Source organism: Macaca nemestrina, chromosome 5 (assembly GCF_043159975.1).
Source record: "Macaca nemestrina isolate mMacNem1 chromosome 5, mMacNem.hap1, whole genome shotgun sequence".
NCBI lineage: Eukaryota > Metazoa > Chordata > Mammalia > Primates > Cercopithecidae > Macaca > Macaca nemestrina.
In genome coordinates this window covers 157222552-157244074 of record NC_092129.1, presented here as the reverse complement: position 1 = coordinate 157244074, position 21523 = coordinate 157222552, and the positions used below count along the sequence as shown (strand labels likewise).

At 38.5% G+C, this 21523-nt stretch overlaps 1 long non-coding RNA gene across 4 annotated transcripts in view; it reads right to left on the bottom strand.

Annotated features, from left to right (window-relative positions):
- LOC105491672 (uncharacterized) overlaps positions 1–21523 on the bottom strand; it is a 67116-nt gene that overhangs the window by 40644 nt on the left and 4949 nt on the right. For 2 of the 4 annotated variants that reach the window (XR_011623931.1, XR_011623934.1), the window contains exon 2: positions 20109–20203. This is a non-coding gene — a long non-coding RNA (uncharacterized lncRNA). Of the gene's footprint in view, positions 1–14876; positions 18005–20108; positions 20204–21523 lie in introns of those variants that run through there. The other 2 variants (XR_011623933.1, XR_011623935.1) reach the window with 2 other exon arrangements.

The following is a 21523-nucleotide window of genomic DNA, read 5'->3' as shown; positions in this document are numbered from 1 at the left end:
ATTCCACTTAATCATGGTGTATAATACTTTTTATATATTTCTGGATTTTGTTAATGTTCAGTTGATGGTTACTGCACTTATCTTCATGAAGAATATTAGCCTGTAGTTTTTTTTTTTTTTTTTTTTTTTTGAAGTAGGTCTCTGTGGCTTTTCCATATATATATATGGAATATATATATATATATATATATATATATATTTTTTTTTTTTTTGAGATGGGGTCTCACTCTGTCACCCAGGCTGGAGTTCAGTGGTGCTATCTCAGCTCACTGCAACCTCCGCCTCCTGGGCTCAAGCAATTCTTCTGCCTCAGCCTCCCGAGTAGCTGGGATTACAAGTGCCTGCCACCTCACCCAGCTCATTTTCTTGTGTTTTAGTAGAGATGGGCTTTCACTGTGTTGATCAGGCAGGTTTCTAACTCCTGACCTCAGGTGATCTGCCTGCCTTGGCCTCCCGAAGTGCTGGGATTACAGGCATGAGCCAACGCGCCTGGCCAGCTTTTCCTTATTTAATATAAATATTTTGTATTCTAAATGTATACTATATGAATATTTGTGGATTTCCTATTGACACTCTTTCTCCTCACTTTTACTCCAGCTTCTCTATTTCCTTGTGTATTTTGAATTTTTGAATGTGAGCATCTACCATTGCACTATATCTGTGGGAATTCTCTAATACCTGGGTTGAAGTTTCATGCTTCAAAAAGGATTTTTTTTGCTTAAGGTATTGTAGACCATACAAAAAATAAAAACAAAACTTAAAATTTAAAAAATCATGAAATCCTATTAAGGCCAGTGTATTAGTTTACTAGGGTTGCCATAACAAAGTACCACAGTCTGGGTGACTTAAACAATAGAAATTATTTTCTCACAATTCTGGGGAATTCTCCACAGGCATTGAGATGTGACTACATGCTTTCCTCTTATTAATACCCTCCTATTCTCACACTTCAGATTGCTGCTGTGTTTTCCATCTCATTCTATTAGATGCACCTTCTCTCTGTTTTCAAAAAAATTACTGAAATATTTTACCTACCCTACTGCTACTCCATTATCCTTACCTTTTACTGTTGATTGCTTTTTAGTTCCATTACTACCATTTTAATGTGGATTATGAGGGGAAAAAAGTAATAAATGTTTTTAGTCTTCCTCAACTGACAGGCCTTTAATTTTATAGACTAAAAGTAATACTGTAGAAAGTTTAGTAATAAACTTAAAGAATATGATTTTTAAAATATTTTGTAGATAATTAGGGCACGTATATTATTATATTGAAATTTTTCTAAGGTTGCAGTTTGAGTTTAACACAAGGAATAGTGCAGAATTACACTGATCTTCATATACAGAAACAAAAGTGGGACCTTTTGTTTCTTTTCTTTCCTGTCAGCATTATCTTGATTCATAAAGATGAAAGAGTCTGCATTTATGTCTTTTCTTATGGTCATTTTCTGTCATAAGTTCATGATATACTTCAGGCTGAGGGTCACACCTATCTTTGCCCTAATTTATAAAGATTGATCATAGTGTCATTAGAAGCAATGTCATATCATTGTGGAACAACTATCCTTTCCTCAAGGAAATTATTGTCCCAAGAGATTGAAAATTAAGCTAATAAAATGCAGGGCCATTTATTATTGCTATAGTGCTCTGACTAAAGAAAGTTGGCTGGGAATGTTTTATGAGCACTGAGATACTGGCCTAAAGTCAGTAATTGCCATATGATACTGACATTCCTTCAATGTCCAGAGAGCACAGTGCCCAGAAACCCCAGATCTACCCCAACTGTGTCAAAAGAAGTAGTACCCTGTAGAAGTAGTAGAATACTGTAACATCACAATGCCTGCTCAGCCCTGAGGATTCAAGTCCATGTCAATACTTCACTTGCTCATGTCTCAACTCACACAACATTCCCCAACTCACCTCACACCTTCCTGTCTACCCATAGTTTCATCATGGCTTTTGATTTAAGTATTTATTGCAGCTAAACTTCCTTTCCTTCTCCGTGTCTAACCTGAGTCAGTATTAATGACTAAATAATTAATTCAGTATCATGATAGATCAGTCACTCTGCCAGACAATTTAGATTTTTTTTTAGACAGAGCTCAGATAATGAAAAGCTTTTGAGGAAAGATTTTTGTATTCCAGGAACACAGATGGAGAACAGTCTTACCCTTGTATTTTCTCTCAAAGTGGTATTCATTCTGAAGTGACTGATCAAATGGGAGTTATCCATCACATAATTCTCCATATAAACAGCTAGTTGTCTGATTAAATTATCTTGAGGAAAGGAATGTGTCCCAATAAAAGTAATATTCCTTAGTCAACTTTGCCTTTAGAGATGGCTAAGTAATATAATTTTACCAATCAATTCAAATATTTTACGGGGATGTCTGTAAAAGTTTTGTTTTCCTAAATTATGTATGTATGTAGTCTCTATAATATATTTTTCTTTGTTGCTTTACCCTTTCTCTCTGTACTTAGAATGCTGGTTAAATAACTGAGCAATAATTGTGCCAGCCAGAAGATAAAAGCCTATGACAGGAATGACAGAATGAAAGGCCAGAAAGAATCTGTCTTTACAACTTCCTGGAACCTCTGCACAAGCCTTAGATTGCCTAGTACCAGGATTCTTCTTAAAACAAAAAGTAAATCTATTTTTAAAGCCTTGATTAAGTTAATACTCTGACATATGCAGGCAAAAGCAACCCCTAAAGTATACACCCTTAGTTCCTGGGGGAATCATTGCAGAAAGTAATTTCCCCCAATTTCCTAGGTGAGCACTCCAGCATTTAGCAATGCAGACATCTCTGCTGATCAGCACAAAGGGGCTGAGACTGGCATAACCAAATATTAGAAATGTTTGAATAATTAATATAGCAGAATCATTTGTCAAGATGGAACCTATGTAGAAGGAGAAAATAAAATCTGCCCAATAAAAGAAAAGGAAACAGGTCATGAGAGTGAAAGTACTTTGAGTAGCTCTGATCTCTGGACTGGAATTATTTGCAAACCTGGAGCTCTGAAGGTAGGAGACACGCCTGTGATATTTATACAGACAATAAGCCATGTACCCACTGCTCCAGCCCATGAGATTCTGAAAGATGATATCCCGAAGAGCCATGAGAGTGAGAAAAACCCACCTATTTGCTTAGAGGGTAGCGTATAGCAATAACTAATATGTGGTCTAATTTCAGACCTGTTCATGCTATTAACTGTTCTAATGTAGTAGAACAAGTTGGAGCTTATCAGAAAATTAAAGATCCAAAAGAGGAAGAGATAAGGAAGAACTTGCCGTGCAGTCCATAGTTTGAGCTTTCTCCACAAGGTGGTCCTGGGACTGATGGTGATGGCCTGGACCACGATGAGGAGACAGGTGGTGCAGATGGAAAGGCCCCGAGCGACCCTCCCTAAATAAATTGAAGTTTTACAACCAACATTACCTAGGAAGTTTCTGAAACTAAAAACTGCAGTTATATTTCTGCTACTTGTAGTATAAATAATGATTACATTTGAGAAAGCCAAATGAAGAAGGATAAGTTCTATGGGTATTTTTCTCAGAACCCATGACAAAAGTAATATACATGTCCTACAAATATAAGGAAGTTTCCCACAAATCCAGGTCCAGTAAGGAAAAGGAAGACTATTGCCTGGATGAGGTTACTCTAAATCATCTTCTGACATCATGGACAGAGCTAGAAAAAAAACCTTTTGAGAAACACAAAGAAATAAAAATGACATGTTTCAGGTCTGTGGTTTTTCTCTGTGTTAATTTCAGAGAAAAGAACAGTTTCAATTATGAAATATGTAAGTGTACATGATTCTGTCCTAGCAAACCCCTCATCTCATTTTTTGATCTCTTTCTTCTTTTCTTCTTGCTGCCATTGATACAGAGATAACTACAATTTAAACATACACTCCATACTCATACACATTCACCTGCCTTTCCAAGAGATCCTTGTATGTATTTCTCATGTCTAAAATTTACATGACAGTTTTTCCCGGGACAAAAGCTAAGCAAAGGGCAACATCACTTTGTCAATTTCTAAGCCATGATCCTGGGTATTGTCTTCCATGTCTCCTCCCTTTCATTATGTACATTTGATAAATTACCTTGCTCTAGTGGACTGCATTTGTGCCCCACCTCGATCCTTTTTTCCAGCCTGTAGACAGTCATCCCTCAAATGAGGAGCAAACCAACAAAGAATCACAGCTACTCCAAAGAATTGTACTTGGCCAAATGAGAGGAGTTTCACAGGAAAGGCCATGTGGCTTACTCCTCTCCCCACACCCCGTGCATAGACTTAGGTCAATAACTAACACAGAAGTAGGGGAGTAGAAAAGTCCAGCCCCTTGCCTGAAGGTGGGACTAACTCCATGGTAAAATTTGTCATCCCAATCTCCCATGTGGATGAGATCAGATGGAAGCTAATTATTTTTTCTCCTGCCTATCCTGTTTTTCTCTCCACTTCTCCTGAGAACACTTGTAGTGAATCCTTATAATTTTATGTTGCCTTGCCATCCATTTAAAATATAAGCCGGACCTTCTCATACTAGCAGGGTTCAGTCACCCTTGACACAGTTTGCAGCTCTATCTATCCCCTCCCTATGCCTAGTTCCTCAGTGTGGTTTTTCCAGATATCTGCTTTATATAACTACTCCCTGGTGACCACCTCCCAATGGGACAGCTAAATGCAGCCTGTTTCACTGGCCCCACTGACCCTCACACCTCGCATAGACTGTATGGATATGCCCAGTGACCACCTTTCAGTCACTGTGACTTCATCTCCTGGAATTCTTTCCTACCTGCTTTAAATCTGTCAATTAAAACTCTCCAAAAAAAAAAAAAAATCTGTTTAGGTAACACTCTGGACCCAATAAAGGCATTGGTCCACAGGTCCCTTTCTCTCTCTCCCTTCCTTTGCTCCCTGACCTTTGTGTGTGGCCTCCAGGTGTACCATGTATCCCTTAGAGGTGTAAGAACCAAAACTTCTTAAACTTTCACATTGTGGTTGTGTCATTAAAGCCATGCCTGCAAGAAACAGGCATGTTTAGCACATGGTCTCCATGCATACCCTTCTCTTCTGAGGGGGCAGTATAGTTCCCCCTGCGAAGGAATATGCTGAAGTGAGTACAAGCAGCTGAGACCTAAAGTTCAGGTGAATATTTTTCTAACCACAAGAGCATTGTTCTTGTGTCAGCTGAGTTAGGTAAGTGGTAGAAAAAAAAAAAAATGAGGGAAGAGAGGAGAACTTCTAATCATGTCCAGAAGAACTGACCTGGGAGTCCATGTTAAGGCTCCATGCCTCCAGCCTCACATTCTGTAGGTCAGATGTTCAGTGGGATTGGCAGCCTTTTCTGCTCCAGTTGTTAGAAGGCTGAAGTCAAGGTGTTGGCTAATTTGAGATTTATCTGGAGGCTCTGAGGGGCAATCTGTTTCTAAGCTTAATTAGGCTGTTGACAGAATTCAGTTCCCTGTGTTGGTAGAACTGAAGTTCACTTTTTTCTTGCTATTAGCCAGGAACATCTCTTATATCCTTTAGGCTGCCTGTATTCCTCATCATGTTGGCCACTTCTTCAAAGAATGAACAATGCATGAAGAATCTCTCTGACTTCTCTTTTTGTCTCATCTCTTTCTTCTAAACAGAGAAAGTTCTGTTTTTAAGAATTTATATGATTACATTGGGCTCATCCAGATAGTTTCTTTATGGTTAAACTAAGGTTATGAGTTTGGGGGCAGAATACCACAGAGGTAAAGTACCCTTCTCATCACATCTGTTATGGACTGAATTGTCTATATGGGGGATTGTCTTTCCACAAATATGTTGAAATCCCTACCTTCAATGTGATGGTATTTGAGGGCAGGGCCATTGGGAGGTAAGCATTTCTGGCATTAATATTTCAAATGTTGAGATGATTTTGCAAGATATTCCTCAATTTTATCCTTATTTAACATATTGTTCTCTGGATTTTTAGCAGACTCCTTGAAGAGACTTTTTCTTTCAACTCATTCAAATCATCTAAGTGGAGTTACAAGATCAATTTAATAAGGTTCTAGAAGTGAGAGCAAGGTGGAAAGATACAACAGAGTGAGAAGAGAGAAGAGAGGGAAAGGGAGAGAGAGAGGGAGAGGGGAAGAGTTGGCAGAGAGAGAGAATCAAAGTTGTCCAAAGAAGTTAGTAAAAAGGGAGTCAAAAAGAGAGTCTGATGGTTGTTCTGTTCTCCTACTATGAAAGGTAAAATGAAATCTTATGAAAGCCTTAGTTCAGCAATCTAGACATATACATCAAGGCACAAATTCAAAGAATTAGATAGTGAAACAGGAATCTACTGGGAGTAAACAAATTTTGGTCCTAAGGAATGGATGCAGGAGTTTAAATACTAGTTTTAAATGCTAGGGTAAAATAGTTTTAAATCATAATCATAACCCCTCAAATTTTACTGGTTTATTGTAAGATGCTTTTTTCCCTTGACTATATTCATGCATTTGTTATATGTCTACATAATAATTTGGTTTCACAATTATTTTAAACAGCTGCTTTTTCAGTTAAAACCAGTTTGTTTTTCATGATCATGTTGATAGCTTCATAACAGTCAATAGAGTGGTCATATAATTTCCCTTTTAGTCATTGTTCTATTTTAAAAATTTTGATTTTAGGATAATTAATTGGCTAAGGCTTGGCACCCCTTACAGATTAATTTTAGCAACTGATAATTTTAAAAATTAAGATATAGTTGACAAAAATTGTATATATTTATGGTATTACAATATGATGTTTTGGCATATGCATGCCTTGTGAAATGGTTAAAAGTAACTGACAATTTTGTTTTCAAATTTGTTGCTTCTTTTCACAATGTTACTGCTAAAGCTTAAGTAATCTAGATTCTCTGGTATAAATGTACAATCTGGTTCCACAATTACTTTAGTATTTTACATTTACGTAACAATAGAGTATAGGTTATATATGTATAAATATCTGAGATCTCTATGTAGGAGAATATTTGAAGATTCTTCCCCAAAATTTCAAATAGTTTTCCAATTACATTGTCTTTTGTTTTAAACCTATTATCTTTAAAATTATTTAAAGTTTTCCAAACTCTTCTTTTAAAAAACCAAACATTTTCATGTACCTCTTTCCTATTTGTATGTTGTCTTTGGAAAAATGTTTAGTCAAGTCCTTTGCCCATTTTTAAATTAGGTTATTTGTTTGTTTTTGCTATTGAGTTGTATGAGTTCCTTATATATTTTAATATTAGCCCCCTGTATGGTTTGCAAATAGTTTCTCCTATTCTGTAGGTTGCCTTTTCATATTATTGATTGTTTCCTTTGATGTGCAGAAACTTTTCAGTTTGATGTAGTCTCACTTGTTTATTTTTGCTTTTATTGCCAATACTTTTGTTGTCATTTCCATAAAATTGCCAAGATCAATGTCAAGGAGCTCTTCCCCTGTTTTTTTCTCATAGTTTTACAGTTTCAAGTCTCATATTTACATCCTTAACCCATTTTGAGTTGATTTTTGTGTATGGTGTAAGAGACAAATTTTGTTCTTTTGCATATGGTTATCCAGTTTTCCTAACAACATATATTTGAAGAGATTATATTTTCCCAGTCAGAAAAATGCAAATCAAAACCATGATGAGATATTACCTCACATTTATTTGCATGGCTATCAAAAACTGAAATGACAATGAGTGTTGGTGAGGATGTCAAGAGAACCTCTGTACAGTGCTGGTGGGAATGTAAATTGGTACAGCCACTATGGAAACAATATAGAGACAGTATAGAGACTCCTCAAAAAATTAAAAATAAAACTACCATATGATCCAGCAATTCCACCACTGGGCAGATATCCAAACAAAAAGAAATCTTTATATCAAAGAGATATCTGCACTCCCAAATTCATTGCAGCATTATTCACAACAGTCAAGATTGGAAAACAACCTAAGTATCAATTTACATATATATAATGGAATATTATTTAACCTTAAAGAAGAAGGAAATCCTGCCACATGTGACAACATAGATGAACCTACAGAACCTTCTGCTAGGTGAAATAAGCCAGACACAGAAAGATAAATAAATACTGCATGATCTCATTTACATGTGGAATTTAAAGAAGCTGAATTCATAGAAATAGAGAGTAGAATAGTGGTTGCTGAGGGCTGAGGAGAGGGGACAATGGGGAATTTCAGTCAAGGAGTACAAACTTTCAGTTATTAGGTGAATAAGTTCTGGAGATCTAATGTACAGCAGGATGATTGTAGTTCATAATGTGTTATATACTTGAAATTTGCCAAGAAAGTAGACCTTAAATGTTCTCACCACACACACAAAAAGGTAACTGTGTGATTTCATGGATATGTTAATTAACTTGATTGTGGTAATCACTTCAAAATGTATACTTATATCAAAACCTCATGTTGCACATCTTAAATATATACAACTTTTACTTGTCAATTATACCACAATAAAGCTGTAGAAAAATTAAAAAACAAAATTTTATTATGGCAGTATTAAAACACACTGAGAATTAGAGAGAATTGTAAAAAATAAAAATAAAAATCTGCAAACTCATCTCAGTTTCAATAGTACCTTATATTATCTGACCTCACCCGTAGTTCTCCTCCCTGCCTACTTTTTCCAATTCCTTTCTTTGGGAAAATATTCTATAATTAAGAAACTGAAACACAGCAGGACCTTCTCCACATCCTCTAGAGCAGTTACCACCTACAAATCTCATAGTCCTACTAGCAAATATATAGAATCTGGTTATTTTATGATGAAGAGAAAAACCAACTGCATTGAAGGAAAAGGAAATCTGAACATATTACTCTTTGATGAAACACTTGGCTTCACAGAAATAATGAGTGATCTGTGGAAAGCCAATATTTTCCTCTCAGATGAAGGTATCATTGTTACGGTATCACTTTTAGTAAAAATAATACGTGGGTGGCATTTTCATTGTAATGCAATAAGGCTGCTTGCTTTTATACCTACCAATGGTGATTCCGACTGATTGCAGTGTTCCTTTACGAATTCCCATTCATTTTACATCTTCCTCCCTCATTTTTTTTAACCAAGGACTCACTTCACAGCCAAACTCCCTCATTTTTGTACCCTAGATGACTTATCCTTGCCATTTCTCTCTACTAACATCTTTTATGCTTGTCCAAAGAGCAACTGCCAGAGAGCTTTGTCTTATATTCCTTATGTGTTGTGTATGACATATACTTTAACTCATTCATTCATTTTCACATTTATTCAGTAATTACTTCTAGAAGGTGGGACACTGGGCCCCCATGATGTCATGATGAACAAAACGTTGCTGCCCTTCTCAGTCTCAGACACCAATGAGGGGCTTTAAATCTAAAACAAGTCACCGCCAGTGTTAGGAGGGTTTGCTGAGGCATTGAGGGAGCAGTGGCGACATGTATTTTCTCATACTTCTCATACTAGCAGGGCTCAGTCACCCTTGACACAATTTCCAGTTCTATCTATCCCCTCCCCATGTAAGAAGAAATTGGCCTTTTTAAGTTCTGGAGAGCAGGAAGGGAGAGAATGGAAGCTAAGATTCCCTAGAGCACATTATGTGACCCAGAGAGGAAAATGTCCAACACAGTTGGCCTTTCTGAGCATGGACCTGGTATCATCACCCACTGTCATCTCCCTGTCTTCTATTATAGCCTTGATAGGGTTTGGATTTGTGTCCCCACCCAAATCTCATGCCAAATTGTCATCCCCAATGTCGAAGGTAGGGCCTGGTGGGAGGTGATTGGATCATGGGGGTGATTTCTCATGGTTTAACACCAGCCCCTTCGGTGCTGTCCTGGTGAGAGTGACTTATCCCAAGATCTGGTTGTTTAAAACTGTGCAGCACCACCCCACTCTCTTCCTCATGCTCTGGCCACATAAGAAGTGCCTGCTTCCCTTCGCCTTCCGCCAGTTTTATGTTTCCTGAGGCCTCCCCAAAAGCGGAGCCAATGCTGCCGTGATTCCTGTACAGCCTGCGAAACCGTGAGCCGATTAAACCTCATTTCTTTATAAATTACCCAGTCTCAGGTATTTCTTTATAGCAGTGAGAGAATGGACTAATCCAGATGTGCAGATTTTTCCTTGGAGAATTTGTCAAGTTTCTTACTTTCCTCTGTTTGATAAGCCCAGAAGCCTATGTAATACTCTCCTCTCAACAAGACGTGTGTGGCCCCTGCTCCTTAAGCCGTCACTTGCCTAAGTGCTCTGAGGAACACTGCCACCTACCACGAGAAAGAGGGGAGATTGAGAAACGCGGGCATCGATCCTTGGCTTTACCACACTCACGTCTACCATTTGGGTTATCCCTACCCCCACACCTGTTTTATCCGTTAGTAATTCAAAAACATGGACACCATGCCCCACCAGCACTTAAGGGACAAACTCCAGTCGGAGCCTCTTGCCTGATCCAGACTCATCTCAGCTCTACCCAACCCTGTCTGCACCCTAGGGGCCTTGGAGTCTTTTTTTTTTTTTTTTTCTTGAGACAGTGTCTCTGTCACCCAGGCTGGAGTGTCTCAGCTCACTTATAGCCTCGACCTCCCGGTTCTGGGTTCAAGCAATCCTCCCGCTTTGGCCTCCTGAGTAGCTGGGATTGATTACAGGAGAGTGCCACTGTACCAAGCTAATTAAAAAAAAAAAATGATAGAGAAGGGGATCTCACCTAGGCTGATACGGGGCTTGGAGTCTTTATAAGGAGGACTTATCCAAGGACAAGGCGAATCCATTGCTCTGTCCATAGGAGGGTGGGGAAAAATTGAAGGTGGCCGCGAGAAAGCTCTGATTCACCAGTTTCACGTTCCTGATTGTACAGAGGAGCCTGGAGCAGATGGGTCCCAGCTGCGGAGGACGTTGCTGACATCCTCACAGTCCCCAAACTCTCTATTTCCTTGTTACTAAAACTAACGTGGTTGTGATGTGGTTGTTACCCATGTGCCAGAGGGTGGAGGTTTCCAGTGGCTGTCATCTCAGTCCTCAAGATTCTCTGACCACTCAGTTTCCAGGTGATTCAGATGTGCTCCAAGCACTCCTGCTAGGCCCTAGCAGGCTTGGGTGAGCTGTAGAGCCCCTTTAAGACTCACACTCCCAGAACATGGCTCTTGAGACTTTTCACTTGTGTTATAAAAAAATGTGAAACATACACTCAAACCGAATAGCATAATGCCCTACTATAAGCAGGGATCTACTATTCAGTGTCAGTCATTAACATGTCAAGCCTCCTTTTCTCCCCACCACACCTTCAGTATATAATTTCATTCCACTAGTAAATACTTCAGGATATATTGCTAACAAAGATATTTTTTAAATACTAAAACATAGTAACAACTATGCAAATATCACACCCATCAATGATACTAATTCTTTGATAACATATAATACTGAACAATTCTTCAATAGTCCTTGTTCAAATTCCCCTGATTATCTTGACTTCTTATTATTAACTGCTTATGATTTATCTGGAATAAGTCCCCAATAAAATCCAATGCTATATTCTTTTCAAGTATCTCTTCTTAAGTCTCTTGCTATCTATAAAATTATCACTCTCCCCCAACTTTGTTTTTAATTTTTTAATTATTTATTTATTTATTTATTTTTGAGACAGAGTTTCACTCTTGTTGTCCAGATTGAAGTGCAATGGTGTGTTCTCCGCTCACCGCAACCTCCACATTTCAGGTTCAAACGATTCTCCTGCTGGAATTACAGGCGTCTGCCACCACACCCGGCTAATTTTTTTTTTTTTTTTTTTTTGTATTTTTAGTAGAGATGGGATTTTACCATGTTGGCCAGGCTGGTCTCGAACTCCTGACCTCAGGTGATCTGTCTGACTTGGCCTCCCAAAATGCTGGGATTGCAAGCATGAGCCACTGCGCCCAGCCATTCTCCCCTTTTTATAAAATCTCATGACATTTAATTTCTTAAGAAATCAAAATATTTGTGCAATATAATTTTTTATATCTGAATCTTTATCCATTCCCATGGTGCCATTAAACATGCCGTTTCCCCCATATATTCCGTAAATTCACAACTAGATGTATAAGCTTGATTAGATTCCGTATGATGTTTTGGTTTTGGCCAGATCCAAATTTTCCACTAGAGGCTCTAAAATAGGTAATCCAATTATGATTGACATGACTATGGCAATACAGGATGTTTTATGGAGAAATGAACATTCTGAAATAGATTTTAGAGCAAGATAGGATTTAGAGCAAAACCATGCACACTGCAGAAAACAATTCAGAAACAGTTCCCAGATTGTTTGTGATTCCAGCTAGATGTAAGTGGATTTTAAAGGTGTAGGATCAAGGTAAAAGGAATATAAAGTTGGATCAGGTCAGATTTATTGATATGGGAACATTAAGCAGAGATTATGAATTCAATTTAGCTTGAGGGGTTAGGAATGGCTGTAAATATTGCTACATTAGTTGATTGAAAAAGGGACCCAAATTGGCCTGCAATAAATGAAGCCAAAATGTCAAAACCTCCTTAGTATACTGTAGAGGGACTTATCTAAAGCCTATGAGTGATTGAAATGCTAAAGACAATTTATGGTATAAAATCTGCTCATCCAAACCAGGAGACTATAGCTGTGACGAATTCATGAGGATAGCCCCAGCACCCTAGTAGAGCTCTGTGGGGGATCTTCCCTCTTAGATGGAATCCCTAAACACAATGGGATTATTTGATCCTAAGGTGACAGGGGCCAAGAGGAGGCACTTAACCACCAAAGACAAGGTGAATATGGTTACTATAATGATGAGTAAGACCCAGAGAGATCTTTGGCACTCACCAGTTGATCATGGTGTCTGTAGACCTGAAGTGTATGAGAGGTCTACTGAAGTTTTGTTTGATCTGTAGAAAGAGAACATCCCTAATCTAGTGAACAGAAATCTGATTTGAAACATTAGAACAGATAATCAAACAATTCCCAGATTTATCACAATTCCTGTGATTTAAATCAATTCACAGATGTGTAACCTCTTGAATGAAGGGGAAGCCAGGTCCCCATCTCAGCTACACTGCCAAAAATGTGTACTGTTAATCTACCTTCCAGCCTTCCACAAAGGGACCTGCAGTCATTTACTAGGATACCATGTAGTAGGAAAGGAAACTCAATTGGACTTTTCAGATATTAATGGACACTGGCTCTGAACTGACATGAATTCCTGGAAACCTGAAATGTCACTGTGAACCACTAGAGTAGGGATTTAATAAGGTCAGGTAATCAGTGCAGTTTTGTCTCAGCTTCATGATTTCTGATGAAAAATCCAATGTCATTTGAGAACCTTTGTTTTCTTACAGGTAATCTCTTGCTTCTCTCAGGCCACTTTCAAGGTTTTTTTCTTTGTTATATGATTCAGTTTTAATATGTCATTCTTACTATTATTTCCAGATCCTTACATTTTTTCCTTTTGAGTCAAATGCTAACACTTACTTTGTCTTATTTTCTATGCTAGATTGATTTTGAAAAATGATGTAATCATATGTTTAATAAATAAAACACTACAGAAATATACGAAATGAGATTTATGAAATTCTATGTACTATGACTCTATTTTCTTAGTTTCTGCCAACACTTACAGTCTCTTTTGCATCCTCCAGAGATTGTTCATGGATATAATAACAAATTAAATATATATTCCACATTTTTTGAATACTATTACTCTTGCAAAGCTGGGTTATGTTGAGAATCAGAGCTTAGAACAACTGTTTTTAAAAACAGCGTGGAGCTAAGAATGGGCGAAATACCAAAATAAGAGGCAAATCAGAACAGGGACAATTTGTTTGTTGCTGGCAATTTCTGTAAGAGGCAGTCTCCTTTACCTAGGTAATAAACAGTACCTTGAATCAAGTAGCTTTGTCTAGTTTGGACCAGTAAAGAAATGTTTCCCCCTCAAATGTCAATGTGATTACTCACTAAAAGCATACGTAATTCATGCTATTAAGTGTTTTCGAGTAGACTCACTGTACAAGGCAAGCTTTCTTGTTCAACCTATTTATATGTTAAGCCTGTTTGTCTGTTTATCTCATGAGATTTTCTTTTTCTTTTCTTTTTGCACTCTCCAGCCCTCCCTGAGGGACAGCTCAGTTTATTTCCAGAACAGCTAATTCATATGCAGGTTCCACACTTGAATTACTAGCATTCAGGTAATCAGTAGTGTCTACAGTGGTCTATCTTTTCTAAGATGAAAAAGACTAATGATAGGTTAGGCCAGTGGTATCAAAATGTGTTTAAGTTTCCATTAGTTGATTCACTGTAATTAAAGTGGTTTTTAAATTAATAAATCTAGGGCTGGACACAATGGCTCACGCCTGTAATCCCAGCACTTTGAGACGCCAAGACAGGTGGATCACCTAAGGTCAGGAGTTCAAGACCAGCCTGGCCAACATAGTGAAACTCCTATCTCTACTAAAATTACAAAAAATTAGCCAGGTGTGGTGGTGGGCGTGTAATCCCAGCTACTCAGGAGGCTGAGGCAGAAGAATTGCTTGAACCCAGGAGGCGGAGGTTGCAGTGAGCTGAGATCGCACCACTGCACTCCAGCCTGGGCGACAGAGGGAGACTCTGTCTCAAAAATAGATATATAAATACATAAATAAATCTAGTAAAGAAACAACATGATACTTACTTTTAAAATTTGAATAACTTGTAGATTATTAAAGCTGTAACTTTTTATCATTGTACTAATTATAGCATAACGTCATGAAATTAAAAAAGACTTGGTTTTGAATTATAAAATAACTTTATTGTTTTGAATTCTAAAAGAAAAAACATGTGTACATGATTTTAAAAACAGTAAATTAGAGACTATCTGAACAGCAAATTTTTATTTGCATTTATTAGTAGTATAAAGTCATGAAGTTAAAAAAGTGTGGTTTTAGTTATAAAATATTTTATTGTTTTATTTGAATTCTAAAATTACTCAAATTTGAATTCTAAAATTCTAAATTTTTATTTTTAAATGTTCATATTGTTTTGTTTGAATTCCAAAATTTATTTGTTTTGATTAAAGTAGCCATGGAAAAACATTTAGAACTATATATGACATATATATGGCATGACTAGATAAAGAGATATAATGTACAGCTTGAAACAATCCCCAGATTCCTATGAACAGATAGGTGAAATATACCTCCTCCAAACAATTCCATGAACATAAATCTGAATGTATCGATTGCTAAATACTAATTAAAATTACTTTTATCCATTTTATGTTTTGCGATACCTTGTAGGCATTCTTTTGAAGTAACATTTTCTAGTAAATAATGAAAATTAGGTTGTAAACAACTTCATGAGTGAGGACTGAGTGTCAGAGGTGTTGAGGAGGAAAAGGGGTTTCTGTTTGAGTCTTGTTGTTTTCAACAGCAGAGGAAGAGGAGTGACTGAAGAAGAAAGAAGATGGAGGTGGAGATGTGGAGCTCATACTGAGTCTTTGGAAAAGTGAAAATGGTTTTTAGTATCCAGTAAGAAGAGTAAATAGAAGCATTTTAGCCACAAATGGAAAAGAAAACGTCTCTTCCTCAGCCCAAAGAGACAAGCTCTTGTCAGTTCCTGTAAAATTTAATGCTGGTGGGCCTGGAAGCACATTTCTCAGACACCCTAGCAAACAGGAATGACCAAATAATATATTTTTGCCAATAAAAATATGCACAATATTTGGTGGAAATTTCTCACAAAATCTTGCTTTCCTCACATAAATGTTTCATCTTCATGCTTGTTGCTTTCTCTTTTTCCTTTCTATTCAGAAAAGAGATGGATCAATAATTGTACAAGCATGAAGACAAATGCCATATCACAGCAATGGTGAAAAGAAAGCCTGGAAGAAATTTGTCTTCCCAACTTTTTTAGAACCCCTGAATCAGGTTGACTGCCTCGAAATAGACTTCTTTTTACACACACAAAAAAGTAACCTCATTTTTAACAGCCATAAGACTATAGCTTGTGGACCACAAATATTGTAAAATTATTTGACCAGGTCTCCCAGCTGTTCTATTCCCAAATGCTTTGTTGTGTTTGTGCTGTGGCCCAGTATCCCATGAACTGTTTTCAGCTAATAACTGAATGCTTAAGGGATACTAAGACAGACAAAATTTCTGGGAGACCGAGGACTCCTCCGACAGCTGAATTTAACACTGCAAGGTGGCCTAGGTTGCTTCTATCCAACCTTCTTCCTTCTAATCTTGCACTGTGATCTGATGATTCTCTCAGCTGACATTTTCTCTGACAGGTATTTCCCCTAATAACACTTAATTTTGTCTTGATGTTTGGTTCTGGGAGGACCCAGCCTAGCACACTATTTTTATGAGACACTGCTAATTTATGCAGGACAAACTTTTTGCTTAGCAAACAAAACAAAACAACAACAACAACAAAATCACCAAATAATATACTGTCAGGTTCACGACTATGCCAATTGTCATGTTGAGGTCTGAAGGGAGTGGGTGGATGAACAGAAAGAACACTTGGGGAGCCACAGGCAGGTGAAATGTTTTATTCAGCAGTAGCTCTCATCAACAGCTTACTCACACTAGCTCTCTCACACTGTCTACCTTGTCTGGCTGTCTGCTGCAGCTCTGCAGCTCCTCTCAGCAGCCCCCTTCCACACACAGTTGCATGGCCGGCTATCCCCTGCCTTCAGGGTCATCAGCTTAACTCTTTCTCTCTCTGGGCACAAGAGAGATTTGTGCTGTGTCCTGGCTCCCCACTGTCTATCTGCAAAGAGGGACAGCTTTGACTCTCTCTTTCTCTGGGCATGAGCGCACCTGCACAGTGTCAACAGGGCAATTATACATTTTACAGACAATAGTGGCTCAGAGCCAAGTGATGGTCTTCCCATGTTATGGCTACATAGTTGTGTTTATGGCTACATAGTTTTGTTTACATTATCCATGGAATTGTGCACCTGTGTTCCAAATTCGCTGAGTCATTCTGGCCCAGATGTCTGCCTTGGCCTATTCCTTGACCAAAGCACAGCCATGTTTCTTACATATACCTTTAGTTACTGGAGGAGTTAATGTAGAAAGTAATTTTCCCAACTTCTTAGCGAGTGTGCCAGCAGTTAACCAAATGGAATCCCTGCTGATCAGCATGAAGGGACTGGCATAGGCATTACCTAACGAAGTGTTAGAAATATTTTCATACGTAATATCATAAAATCATTTGTCAAGCTGGAACCTATGTAGAAGGAGAAAATAAAATCTGCCCAATAAAAGAAAAGGAAACAGGTCACGAGAATGAGAGTACTTTGAGTAGCTCTGATCTCTGGACTGGAATTATTTGCAAACCTGGAGGTCTGAAGGTAGGAGACACGCTTGTGATATTTATTCAGATGATAAGCCATGTACCCACTGTTCCAGCCCATGAGACTCTGAAAGATGATATCCCGAAGAGCCATGAGAGTGAGAAAAACCCACCTAACTATTTGCTTAGATGGTAGTATATAGCAATAACTAATATGTGGTCTAATTTCAGACCTGTTCATGCTATTAACTGTTCTAATGTAGTAGAGCAAGTTGGAGCTAATCAGAAAATTAAAGATCCAAAAGAGGAAGAGATAAGGAAGAACTTGCCGTGCAGTCCGTAGTTTGAGCTTTCTCCACAAGGTGGTCCTGGGACTGATGGTGATGGCCTGGACCATGCTGAGGAGACAGGTGGTGCAGATGCAGAGGCCCCGAGCGACCCTCCCTAAATAAATTGTAGTTTTACAACCAGCATTATCTAAGAAGTTACTGAAATGAAAAGCTGACATTACATCTGAGATTCCTCTGGCACAAAGTGTCATTGCATTAGGAAAATCCAGGTGGATGAGAAGAAGGTCTATGGGTTTTTTCTTGGAACTCATGACAAACATGTACATATGCTCCACAAACAAAAAGAAATTCCCTCCAATGCCAGATCCAGTAAAAGAAATGAAGATTATCCCCTGGATGGAGTTATTCCAGATCATTCTCTGACTTCATGGACAAAACCAAGAGGAACCTTATAAGAAAAACAAATAAAGTAAGGATAACTAGTTTGTTCTGAATTGCTATACCAGAACACCTGAGACTGGATAGTTTATCAAGAAAAGAGGTTTGTTTAGCTTGTAGTTCTTCAGGCTGGGGAGTTCAAGGGCATGGGCTTGGCTTCTGGTAAAGGCTTTCATGCTATTTCATAACATGGTTGGGGGAAGTAGGCACATGTGAAGAATCAAAATCCAAGTGGTATCCTGGCTTTATAACAACTCATTCTCCTGCATTATACACCATCTACCTGATTCCACCAACGTCACTATTTTAGTCTGTTTTCTGTTTCTTATAACAGAATGCCAGAAACTGGGTAACTTATAAGAAAAGCAATTTATTTATCATAATTATGGACACTGAGAAATCCAAGGTCAAGTGGGCACATCTGATGGACACCTTTTTGCTGGTGGAAACTTTCTGCAGAGTCCTAAGGTAGTGCATGGCATTACATGACCAAGGGACTAAGCATGCTAGCTTGGGTTTCTCTTCCTCTTCTTATAAAGCCAGCAGGCCTAATCCCATGCTAACACATAATCCATTCACTCATTAGTCTATGAATGGATTAATCCATTCACCAACACAGAGCCCTCATGATCCAATCACTTCTTAAGGACCCCACCTATTAATACTTCCACATTGAAGATAACATTTTATTTTTTTAATTTTTTTTTTTTTTCCCGAGATGGAGTCTTGTTCTGTTACCCAGGCTGGAGTGCAGAGGCGCGATCTTGGCTAACTACAACCCCCACCTCCCGGGTTCAAGCAATTCTCCTTCCTCAGCTTCCCGAGTAGCTGGGATTACAGGCACGTACCATTCCCAGCTAATTTCTGTATTATTAGTAGATGCAAGCTTTCATCATGTTGGTCAGGCTGGTCTTGAACTCCTGACCTTGTGATCCACCTGCCTCGGCCTCCCAGAGTGCTGGGATTACAGGCGTGAGCCACCGCACCCAGCCAGGATAACATTTTAAAATGAGTTTTGGAAGCGACAAATATTGAAACCATAGCAATTGCCTTCTGTATATGTTCACATATATGTGGCAACATTCCTCCCCACAATCCTACTATACTTCATGTATTTCCTAAAGAATAGTAAATTCCTACTCTGTAATCCTGAATATTATCTCCCCTCACTTCCAATATTCAACTAGCTCTATATTATCCTGAACATTGTGAATTCCCCTTCCAGATCTCCTGGATATAGCCCATGCATCCATCTCCCAATTCCTGTGAATATTGGTTGGAAACGGTTCACAGCTGGCACTTTCTCTAGAGAATTTCCCTTGACTGAAAGAGAGCAATCTCTACCAAGAGAACGAGCACTCTCTCTCTCCTTACTCAGAACACCTAGGCCAATTACTGACTGACATGGAAGGTCAAGCTTCCCCACAACTTCAACCTGTGGGTCCCTCTTTTATTTTGCTCCATAATCTCATAGACTGGAGGTGGCTGACATATTTTATTAGCTGAGACTGTATTGTGGGCCTAACGTTGCTCATCTGCCCAAACTTGCTTTATCCTCCACTTCCTCTAACTCCCCCAATAAATTATGTGAACACAAATTCCATTTTCAGAATCTGTATCCAGGGAACCCTGCCAAGATCAACATCCTGTTGATTCTATCTTTTAACATTTGTCTAATTTTACCATTTTCTTAATCAGAAATGCTACCCTAATATCTCATATTTTGATTGACATAATAGTTTTCTTACTCATTACTCTTCCTCCAGGTTTTTCCATCCATTTTCTGCTGGACTGAGATTTCAAATTAGAAATCTGCCTATTTGAATTTATGTCTCATAATCCCTTGATAGCTTTATATCCATGCAAGAACATTTGTCTTCTTTTGATTTGTATAAAGCTTACACTTTTAGCCTCCTTTCTTATCAAACCCATACTGAATTTCGGAGGTACATTGAATTCCTGCAAAAAGTTTAATCTTTATACTTATCCATAGATATATGCACAAGCTCACTATGACAATATTTTACCTCTGCCACCACCCATTTCATAGCTACCTCCCATCCATCCATCAGAAACCAATTTAGACTTGTTTTGTCTGTTAAACACTCACTGACCTCATAGTGCCAAATTGTCACTCTGCATTTCTCACTTTTCTTCTGCCACCTAACTGTGGAGACTCACTTTTCATCTAAGTCACCTGGCTATATGCCTGCAAAATAATATTCAATAAACAGTTCATAAATAAAAATCAAATAAGCATGTAGTTATGGTTGTTAAAGTGCATGTTAATCACAGAGATGAGGTTAGGAGCCAACTGGGGAGCAGCTGTTTGAGCAGAATCTTCTCTATGAATCTAGAGACTAGATGACATGGAGAACTCAAGTCAATCCATGTCTGATGACATTCATTAGGGACTTCAATGTCTTCCCAGATGTATATATAGGTTTAAACTTTAAGGCTGCCATTCTTGTTACCAGCTCCAGTAAGTCACATGTACCATCTTTCAAGAGCCACAATAAACTCTGACATATTTACGTTTACTCTCCCTGCATTGAAATGCTTCTGATTAATTAGTTATTTTCCAAACATACCATTCTGAGATACCCATAGCAGTTTTTGGAATGAGAATTTTGTCTTTGCTATCTAGAATAGGATGACAAATGGACTGGGCAAGTGATACTTTTATACTCGCTCTGGTCACTGGGAGTGGGTGACAGGTCACACAAATTTCTTTTTTTTTTTTTTGAGACGGAGTCTCGCTCTGTTCCCAGGCCAGAGTGCAGTGACGCTATCTCAGCTCACTGCAACCTCCAACTCCTAGGTTCAAGAGATTCTCATGCCTCAGTCTCCTGAGTAGCTGGGATTACAGACACGTGCCGCCACACTCAGCTAATGTTTGTATTTTTAGTAGAGATGGAGTTTCACCATGTTGGCCAGGATGGTCTCGATCTCCTGACCTCATGATCTGCCTGCTTTGGCCTCCCAAAGTGCTGGGATTACAGGCATGAACCACCGCGCCCGGCAGGTCACACATATTTCTAAGAAATCTTTTGCAAGGCTTTTATAGCCAATATTTAAGGATCAATTAAAGGTAACCTGGAGAACATAGGGTATACCTCTTGGAGTTGTTTGGCAGAGCTTTTCTACATGAGAGATAGCATGACCCCAAAGTCAAGTGAGATAGCTGGCCGGGAGGGCTAGTGATGTTTAAATCTCTGCAGATATGGGTTTCATTAATTACATTGTTTTTCAAGTCTCTCTCTCTATATACGTGTGTGTGTGTGTGTGTGTGTGTGTGTGTGTGTGTGTGGTTTTTGTTTTTGTTTTTGTTTTGGAGACAGAACCTCACTCTATCACCCAGGCTGGAGTGCAGAGGTGTGATCTTGGTTCACTGAAACCTCCACCTCCCAGACTCAAGTCCCAGCCTCCCGAGTGGCTGGAACTACAGCCGCACACCACTATGTCCAGCTAATTTTTGTATTTTTCGTAGAGATGGGGTCTTGCCTTGTTGCCCATATTGGCCTCAAAC